Source organism: Natrix helvetica, assembly GCF_964273705.1.
Source record: "Natrix helvetica genome assembly, chromosome: 1".
NCBI classification, from domain to species: Eukaryota; Metazoa; Chordata; class Lepidosauria; order Squamata; family Natricidae; genus Natrix; species Natrix helvetica.
Window position 1 is genome coordinate 63,141,786 of NC_138548.1, and position 11,497 is coordinate 63,153,282.

Here is an 11,497-nt window from a genome sequence, read left to right on the forward strand (position 1 = left end):
ACTACTATATTCCCCTACAACAGGGATGGCAAACTCACGGCCTGTGGGCCGGATGTGTTATGCACTGGCCATGGCCATGCCCAGTTTGGTGAAGGGGGAAAAGTAACAATATGTGATGACCCAAATTTGACACCCCCACCCTACTATATTCCCTAGGCCATCTTCTAGAAATGCTGCAACAGCAATCCTTCCATTTTCAGTTTTTGTCCCCACTGTCTTCTACTATCTTGATTATTTTATCCAAATTAGCTCTGAAATCCTAGAGACTAATTTGTTATAGTTTGGTGTTTAAACTATTACCTTTTTTTGGAACCCCACTATTCCAAGCTACATGAAAATATTGTAAAGGGCAGTTCCAGGTTTGCAATCCAATTAGCCAAACAAGTATGCTGTCTGTGAATTCAAAAATGTTGGTGTATCTTTTTTTCAGGCATCATACTAAAACTCTTGGCATGGGAGGAATCATAATTAGAAGTTGTTTGGATGAAAATGCACAGAGAAGATGAAGATTTTTTTTAGAGAAAAAGCATTACATATCTTATTATATTTTCCTTTAACATTGTGAAAGTCAATTTTCACTACTCACTGAAACTAAGATTAAATATTAATATTGACATAGGCAAAATATCAATGCCAACTCTAAGATTTTCATTAATTTTTTTAAAGCAGATAGAGGAAATATGCCAACAATTCATACATCACTTATGATAGATAGCTGACATATTAAATATAGAGCATTTAAATTTGTTTAATTTCAATATTTTCTCATTTTTAAAGAAATACTCATATGTCTTTAGTCTCTTTCTTTCTTTCCCTCACATACAAATATGTAGACATATGCAAATGTAAAAGTTTTAAACTTTAGAAGTTTAGAAACACTATTCAAGGAAATTGACTTTTATCTTCATAACAAACCAGACTGAAAGTGGATGAGTCTTACAAATTCATTATTTAGATAGTTGCCCAAAACAGGAATATTCTGATTCTGATCCTGACTTTATGACCATGGCTATTATCTTGCCCTTTTGTAACACAGTCTTATGGAAGACTTTGTTTCAAAACTTATTTTATATGGTCCAATATCTCAAGAAAAATGGAGAAATTCCCCAATGGCATTGTATAGATTCTCATTATTTTTTGCAATGTTACATACTTTCTATTTATATAGTTACTCTAAATACTGTGCTTTTTGGTATAAATACCTGTAACCTATGTTACTTTTCATGCAATTTTCTCAAATATACTACCATTTTAATGCAACTTCAATAAACACATGCTGATATAATACATCACTTCCCCAAAATATTCTGACTTCTATGTTTCTCATTGAAAACAATGAATGCCAGCAAATTCTTCATTGTTGCCATCTATATCTTGGGCAATTATTGTTGCAGAAACATATGACATGTTTCTTTTCCACCTTTATCTGGGAGAGACTTTGTGAAGACATTTGACTAAAGCAAGAGAAAGATTGCAGATATTTTCTTCAGTACAGATTCCATAGTCTGTAGAAGTTGCTTCAGTCTTGCTTACTTTGAACACAGAATATAGAACAATAGAGTTAGAAGGGATCTCGGAGTTCTCTCAATTCCCTGCTTGAGCAAGAGACTATAACATTTCAGACAAATGTTTGTCCAGTCTCTTTTTGGAAGCTTTCAGTGATGGAGCACCCACAACTTTTGAAGGCAAGCTATTTCAATGGGAAAATATTCTTCTTAGTTCTAGGTTGCTTCTCTCCTTCATTAGTTTCCAACCATTGTTTCTTGGCTTGCTTCTTGGTGCTTTGGAAAATAGTTTTGTTCTGTTGCAAATAGTCAGTTTTCACAACGGACAACTGCTTACTTTCTCTTGCATATTACATTTATAAGTTCACCTACAGCTTCCCAGTATATGAGTACTGTGGAATATGAAAAGGAAATATCTACAGCTACATCCATCACTATGCTGATTACCCATAAATTCATATTGAACTCTGCTGCATGTGTCTTTATGGCTTGAACACCTATCAAATCTTTTCAATGGCCTTGAGTGAAGAAATGTGAAAATTCTCTGATTGTGCAATCTTTCAAATCATGGTGCCATTTTCAGCAATATATTATTATTGAACAAACAGAAATTTCATTATTTCTGTGCATATAAATTGCAAGGAAGACAGAAGGAGAAACAGATATATAGGGGGAAATATTGTAAAAGTTGCATGCTGTATCAGTTAATTACTTCAAGGGGTTGCCATTAGATATATGCTGAGAAGTTTCCTGCAAATTATGTGACTACAATTTCACTGTGAGAAACCTTTTAAAGACCATTATAGCTCTGTTAACTGTATTTCTTCCCTACTGAAAAATCACTGTGGCATTGGTCAGGCTGCTAGAACAACCCAGCTTTGCATTCACTTCAGAAACCTAAATAGTAATACACCAGGGGAGTAGAAGCTTTCAACTACATCTGAAAGCATGAAACATGATTATACATTTGAAATTAAAATGATCCTTTAAAATGAGCAACTATAAAAACTTTATCAGTGCCCTGCTTGCTACATTGTACTTGCAAAATGAACAATACTGATTCTTACCTGGCATATTACTATTTATTACTATTTTTCTTACCTGATGTGTTCTTAAAATGCTATTATATTTTAGCAGGGCAAAAAGAAATCTATAGGGGTTGAAGGAAGCATGTGGTTATTCTGAACATTAATACAGAGGTGTGGCCCATCAAGATTACAGGTCTGGCCTTGCAGAATTTAAGATGACCCAGAAGGCAATCCAAGCATTCACAGGCATTCTTGCTATCATCAGTTCTCCCTGCAGGTCTCTGGATATTACCACATAATGGCTATATATTTGAATCAATTCAGGTTGTAATCCGATACAGATTTCCCTAAGAGAAACTTCCATTGAGCTCAGTAAGTGCAACATGAATAGAATTGTACCTTTAGACTCCCATTTTGTGGCTAAATCCTAGTAACTTAAACCAGGATTACTTCTGAGTCAAAAATCATAAGATTGCTCATACAGGTTGACATTCTAGGGGTCCTGCGAGAAAATACCAGAAGACACTTTTTGGGGTGACTTTTCTGCTCCAAGATTTGGAATACGCTTCAGCATATATTCAGATATATATATATATATATATATATATATATATATATATATATATATATATATATATATATATATGTGTGTGTGTGTGTGTGTGTGTGTGTGTGTGTGTGTGTGTGTGTGTGTGTGTGTGTGTGTGTGTGTGTGTGTTGTATTTGTACTGATAAATAAATAAAGGGAGACTAGTATAGATCTATTTCGAGCTAATTAGCTCTCATCAGCTAGCCATACCCTTACTGGGATTTGAACCTGGGCTGTATTATATCTTAGGCAGGAGTCTTAGCCACTAAGCCACAGGCTCGCCTCCTTATCAGTTGATAATGATAAGGAATATATATATCCCCCTATATATTCTGAATTTGCTTCCAAGATTACATTTTAGGTACCCTCCATATTAGAATTCACTTCTGCATCTCAAATAAAAGATATATATTTATATCAATGTGAAAGGCGATTGAGATGTATTCACTATTCCTGCACACTGTAACAAAATATAAAATTTTTGGGAGGGGTTCTTTAGTTTAATTTTTTTTTAAAATGCATATGCCTTCTGACTCCCAGCAACTCTGGTTGCTTACTATTGTTAAATAAATTTCAAAAACAAACATACAATATAAAGACACAAAAACAGCACAAGACAAAAGAACAAGATGGCAGTGAAAACAAATCTCAAGGGAACAAAGCAAAGAAAGAAGGGGCAGGAGAGTGATCCCGGCCAGAGGAGGAAGGACACAATGGTGATTGCTGTGGTTCAGTCAGGAACAGGTCAAAGTAGTGTAAATGTCTCTGTTATCTTTTTCACCCTGCCACACTGTAATCTACAGGCTTCAGGAAGACATTTCTCCTACTTCCACAAGAGCATAGAAGTGGCAGGGCAAAAGTGCAATTATTTCTTTCCCTTCTCAATCCACTAGTAGACACTTTCTGTCACTGAAGTGAACACCATTAAATATAACCATTACTCTTGATAACCGAGGCTGAAGATCATTCTGTTTGGTCTAAGGTATCTGGATAATACAAAATGAAGCCATCACTTGTACAACTAAGATTCCTTTCTTTCCAACAATGAAATGTTTAAAAATATTCAGCTATTCACACTTCACTCAATATCCTCAACAGTAGACTTTAGGTATTTGCAAACAATATTAATCAGTAGGTTATATTATTAAACGCCTGTTGATTAATCAAGCTTTTCATACAAGAAGATCAGTGTTTATTTTTTCACTTTGTGAAATTATGTGTTTGAAGTTACTATTTGAATACAGAACCAAATGACACATTTTAGATTAGAGATGATAAAGTTAATGTGTGCATTTACAGTGCTTCAGAAGAGCTATATTGGGCGCTGATTTTCACTGCAGTGCAGGAGAGATTTATACAGGCATTTGTAAATTCAAGATGCAGGTAAATTTGGTGTGGTACATTGTCAGAAGTGGATGTGGCCAGAATAAAAACTACATTTTAATTTAAATGTTATCTTAAAATGTATTTAAGCATAAATAAATACAATAATATGACCACTCTTAATATATATGTTTACTTCTGTTTTTGGAGCTGTCCTAGGGATGGTGCCCAAGCTTTTAGAACTATGTGCTGGATCTGTCAGAAGTTTTAATCATGAATTTAATTCAACTCTCCAAATCATGAAATCCCAATGTTAAAATTGGATTATCATTGTCATCCTGCAGTTATCCGTACTACATATTATTCTTGTGCCAAAGGTTATATATTCTCTGTTGCAGAAGGCAGGAGTAGAACCAGTTAATCTATAATAGCAATAGCAATTAGATTTAGACACCACTTCTCAGTGCTTTACTCTGAGTCTAAGCATATTTACAGGGTCAGCCTATTGTCCCCAACAATCTGGGTCCTCATTTTACCAACTTCAGAAGGATGGAAGGCTGAGTCAACCTTGAGTCATTCAGAATCGAAGTCCTGGAGTGAGCAGTGAGTAGCCTGTAGTACTCCATTCTAACTACTGTGCCACTATGGCACTGAAGCAGCTGTCAACTAAAAATTAAGAGAAACTTTTTAATATTGAAAACTGTCAGATGGTAGAATAACCCATCTGAGAAAGTTGCAATGTTTTCTTCTATTGGAAAAAAAAAATCAATGACTGCTGGATGATTTTCGTTAAAGATGGTGTAATTTCACATGGTGTTATTTCCTGTACTGAGCAGACAGCTGGACCAAATTACTTCTAGCACCTTGCAATTATAATTAAGCAAATAATAATTTTACTTTATATTAAAGAAATGTAGACCTTTACCTGATATTACTTTGAATATCATTTCCTTGGGAACCAATGATATGTAACATTTTATCCTAAGATCTAATTCCCCCCCCCCTAAATTAAATAATTGATTTATCTTCTGACACAGCTTGTGTTCACTCTCCATGACCATCTTTTTGTCCTGTGAAATTTCCAGACCAATGGAAAGGACAACAACAACAATTGCATACTATGAAAGCTTTGGTTAAAAAACTCATGCATTAATTCTGGAATGTGCATATTATGGATAAATAAATAATAAGGTTTAGTCATTTGTTGAAGCTCATTTTAAAAGAGGGGGGAGGTGGTGGAGGTAGAAATTGTATTTGAAAGGTTTTATTAAATTATCCAAATATTGGGTGGAAAACACCAGTTGTTTTAATGTGTTTAAGGATAAGGCTCTCAAAACTAAATAGGAGCCAAGCTATCCTTCCACCAAGCCTATTATAGGAAATCAATTTTGGATTGAGCTAAGAGGCAACACCTGCATATGTTGTTAGCTGCTGCTAAAAATGTAAAAGAATGGACACATCTATGCCTGTTTTCCCTGGTTCCTTTTTGATGACAGTATCTTCCCAATGATTATGAAGGAACAGAATGTATTCAAACCTTTTTAAGGTAAAGAAGCAAATATTAATTGACATATATTGCAACACTCGATGGAGCAGAGTGTGAAGAGTTACACTAAGTCAGTGTGAATTCATTCCTCAGTCCTGTCACTTCAGTTTCTAGATGTGTTATCTGCTATGATTTACAGGTACAAGGGACTAAAAAAGAAGACATCACCATTTCACACTAAGAAGAGTTCCAATTATACCCTGCTACCTGTATTAGCAATTTACAATTGCAAATATTCAAGGGGATGGGCTCACTCTTCTGAGGTTGTTAATTGATATACGTGTGAAAGTGTTAATGCATTTTCTAATTTTTTTTAGTGATATTGAATGAGAAATGGAAATACAAGATTTCTTACCTGTACATATCATACTACTGTTCCAAATTAAATTCATTTCTCTACACTAAACATACATATTTTCAGCATGAGGGCTACCTGGATTTATCAGATTTTAGCTCTCAGCTATGCCAATTTAATTTTTAAAAAATTCTCACCAAGTCACCTTTACTGCTTGTGTTTTATCTTCTCTCCTCCCCTCAACGAATTCAAATTAATGTTGTACAACTTGAGTCAACAACAATGTATTCAAGGATGATGGCATCTGTCACATCTATGAACTGTAATAATGACACTCCAGAAATATGAATTGAAAATGACTGAATTCTATGTAATTCCCAGAGAAGGAGAAGGCAACAGGATCTCAAGGAACAACATGCTCTGTATGAAACTATGGATCAACTTAATGCAACTATACCTATTTCAAACAATTAAGACTCACCAAGTTCTGCACAATAGAATGACTAGAAAACAATACCAACCAGCCCAAGAATCAAACTAACACAAAATTTAGCCCAAATGTCAGCTTCTATCTCATGTGTGCTTCAGTGACGTGCGGTGAGGTTTATGGCTGGTGAGGCACTGACGTCATCACAATCAGATTTACAAACATTAAAATCCTACAAATTATCTTATCCAATATTTGATTGGCAGCCGTTATGTTAAACGGGTTATGTTTAAAGTCTCACATCACCATTCTTTACACATACTGTAGCACACAAAAAAGCACATTTAATTGAAAAAAATTGAAGTTATTATGGGTCTTACCTTTACTTATAAATGAAGTCCATCCACCGCTCCTTCTGAACAAAAGCATATATAACTTGTTGGTAGAATTTTTCATTGTCTTCTTTTAGTTTTAAAAGTCTCTCTGTCTCGATGGCGATCACAGCCAGGGAAGAAAGTCGTCCTTGATGTCGTCGCACTCTGTGGCTATCACTTACTCTGCTGCTGCTGAGTCACAGGAAGAACGAGCGCCCTCTACTATGAGGCAGGAGAACTACATGCCTCACCTAGTCTAACTTTTTAGTCATTTTATGATCGCTCAGCATAAGAAACACGTTCCACACATAGTTGTTGGCAAAAAACACTCCATTATATTATATACATCAGCTAAACTATTAAAAGTGGCATACAGAGAGACAGCAATACGGTCTCATTACAGATCATGTAAAACAGTTAAGTAGAGTAATCCACGGTGAGGCAGCAGCTAGCTCAGCCTCACGCAAGCTTTCACCTGACTAGTTGAACGGTAAGTGTGAAAATTCTGCAATTTTAAGAACAAGCAATGTAAAAGTGGTGAAGTTAAATGGAAAATAACTTTCAGATCAGTAGATAAATACAAGCATTTAATTTATTTTTTCCTTTTACATTTGTTTTTCTTTTCATGATGAGAGGTGAGACTGTGCCTCACTTGCCTCACCTGACTGAAAGTCACTGGTGTGCTTGTGCTTAACTGATATACAGTGACATTCTGCCATGAACTATGGAGAATGGGAATAAAGGGGGGAAATGCTTGGGAAACTGAAAGTAGATGCTGTTTGTTCTTGAAAAACTACTTCAAGGTCGCCTAGAAGCTAGATAAAGTGGAAGCGGCTTGCTAGAGCAGAATTGACTGGTAGGAAAACAGCTTGCACAATTTTAAGTGGCTATCTTATGGAAATGAAAGACAGTTAAGGAGGGGGAAAGTGGGGAAATTACAATGTAGAGATTTTGATATGTGAATCTCAGTTCAGGCTATGCATTATGGCAATACATTTGATCGCTATTAAAAAATATACTCGTATTTTTGGAGTATAAGATGCAACGGAGTATAAGACGCACCAAGGTTTTGAAGAGGCAAATTAAAAAAAAAGTTTTTGCACTCTGCAGACTTCCCCAAAATGGCCCACTTTTCACGAAAAATGTTTTTTTAAAAAGGACATAAATAGCCTTTAGGAGGCTTGTAAAGTGGTCCTGGGGGTGCCCCCCCAAAAAAATGAGCAAAAAACAGCCCATTTTTTGGAAAACCTGGCCCATTTTTGTCAAACAAAGGGCATGCATAGCCTTTAGGAGGCTTATAGAAGGGGCTGGGGGGGGGGGCAAAGTCGAGCAAAAAAAGGCCGATTTTTCACTCATTTCTGTTGTCCCTAGCCCCCAGGAGCATTCTGCAAGGCTCCTAAAGGCTATGCACAACCATTTTGGTGAAGGGGGTGGGGTTTTGGGAGGCAAAACATGCTGTATTCAGTGTATAAGATGCACCCAGATTTTCAGCCTCTATTTTTGAGGGGAAAGGGTTATATTCTGAAAAATATGGTAACTTTCTCAGCAAATGGAGCCAAGCCAAGGATTCTATTTTTACTTAGAGGTTTAGGTTTGTGGCAGCTCTGACATTAACACAATTATATTGAAAAATATATTAAAAGTCCCATCCCATTCATGTTGGAGCCACTGTTTAAGGCACAAGTTTAAAGTATTAGCCAGTGATACACTGTTGCCCAGAGGATGCCAGTGGGGGCTCCTTTCATGTCCCCATCAAGGAGCTGGAGCAAAGGACAGGAGCTCACCTTGCCATGCAATAGCACTCAGGTCTTGAACATGGACTTGCTAACCTCCAGCCCAGTATCCTAATCATGTGAGCCTACATGACCTTTATATTAAAAATAAAGAAAGCAGATACTAGGAATTAGCTTATTGTAAGATCTTCTTTCCTAATACCCATCCATTCACTCATACAATTAGTTACATTCAGTTCCCCCCACTCTTAAAAGAGATTTGATTATTTTATAAGATTTTTAGCTCCTTTTGGGAACTGGAGGACAGTGCCTAAGTAACTGTGTAATAAGATGCAATAGAGGCCAAACAGCTCAACAACTTCTTGAAGGCAACAAGTTCCCCATCCCTGATCTGGGAGAATGAAGAGATGGTCTCTCCAGTATATATGCCCCAGGTCAAGCAGGTTTACTTCAGGTGCTATCAATTTACCCTTTGTGATTTCAAGCATCAGCAGTAATGAAAAGACTCAGTCATCCTTTTAAATAACTCCGCATAGACTAAGTAAATCCCTTATTGGAATCAGTGTCATCCCTATCAGTTTCCTCTCACACCTGCAGTAAACTGTCTTTTGTGAAATACAAGTTGATTGTCAGAAGGCTTCATGTACTATTGTCTGACTATCATTAAAAAATACTGATTGTTTGTTTTGCATTTTCTACTGTTTGATCCCAACTTCTACAATGCATTTCATAGCCCTTGCCTAACTGCCTTTATTTCCAGAATATAAAAATAGTATATATTTTTATCTTTCACATCCTAGCAGAAAGTGTAACTTTATTGCAGCCGTTCAAGTCCCAAAGGTAAAGGGTTCTAGCAATTGTCTTTGTAGTTTAAGACAGTATTCTTTACATCAAACATTTCAAAGGAAGCATTGCCTTCAAGTGGTCTGCATTGGTTTTTCTGGGTTAAGAAGGAAACAATTTATATTAAAGTATTAAGCTTGAGAACCTTTTTTATTTCAGGGTGGGGAAAAACAAAGGACAGTGCTTATCAACTTTATTTAACATATATCAATCACTATATATGAAAATTCAAAGACCAGTGAGATGCTTTATGAAACAATCTATTTTGCCTATTGTCCAATATTTTATAATTGTCCAAATTATGAGAGATTATGGTGAACCAACTCTCTATAGTAAAAACACAGACCTTAACTCTGCAATTTAAAAGTATGCACATTCCACACTCTTTCTACATCTTAATTTAATACATCTAACTAAGGGCTTAAGGCCTTAGGCCAACATAAATCGAATTCCATCCTTATCTATGGAAAGTTATCAGATGACTTTAGACCAATAATTCTGTCCTAAATCATTTATCTTGCAAGTTTATTGTTGTGGAGAGATCCATTTAAGCTGCCTTAAGCTTTAGGAGAAAAGATAAGACATGAATATAACAAATAAAAACATTCATGCCTAAGTATTAAATATATGCTGCTCTCACTATTTTCCATTTGTCAGCTTCCTCTTCCTTTTTTTTTTTTTACCAACACCCAAATTCTACCAAGTGGAATTCCAGTGGCAAATGAGGAGAAGGCTCTGGAGTTTCAAAGAGGTTCAAGATAGCCTCAGAATGCTATAAGAAATTACCAACCGCCTATCCCAATTGTCAGTGCAATTTAATATAGAAAACCAGAAAATTAATTCTCTCTGTGCTGTACCGCCTGTGCTATTGCAAAAAAAAAAAAAAAAAAAAACCTCTGTAGAACATTAGAATATGCAATTCATATTTTTGAAAAGTCCTTTAAGGAAATGGAAAGTACTGTTGTAAAAAAGACCAAATTGATGTACATATGCATACTCTTCTACACGTCAAATGGGCTCATTTTCCACAGTACCTGAAATAGATGGTCTTCCACACTTTCTGGTTTTTCAAAAGTTTGTTGAAAGTAATCTTGTGGTTCCAAAGAATAGGCAAAGTGCATGGTGCTCTCTATCTTCTCTTTAATGGTTAACCCAGACTGTATATGCCAAAAGAACTGGCATCAAACTAGAGCCACTGTAAACAATGAAGAACTCTGAACTTGCACTGGAAAATATTTAGATTTGCAGAAAAAAATGAAAGTAGGACAGAGGAATTAGAAATTCAGGTTATGCTATATTAGGGGTCCTTGATGCTCTCTCTAAGTTTGCTTTGTTTTTTGCAGACATTTCACTACCCAAACGAGGTAACATCATCAGTGCTAGATGCTACCTAGTTTGGGTAATGAAACATCTGCAAGAAAACAAGCAAGCTCAGAGAGCACCAAGGACACCTTATGTCAGGGGTGTCCAAACTTGGGAACTTTAAGACTTGTGGACTTCAACTCCCGGAATTCCCCAGCCAGCTATGCTGGCTGGGGAATTCTGGGAGTTGAAGTCCACAAGTCTTAAAGTTCCCAAGTTTGGACACCCCTGCCTTATGTCAACCCTGAGTTACAAATATTCTCCTTTATTATTATGCTATATTAAAATATCAGGTAATGTTATTCCAGAGAACATCTTTGACTGCAACGACCAAGAAAAAGTACATTTTTCCTAGGAAGCCAGACAATAATACTACAACATTTTGTTATAGACCTCTTTTGCGTAGTATATTTACTTTGACATTATTAGTTGACATTATTAAATTATTTAGGGTTTAGTTCGGAGATTTTGA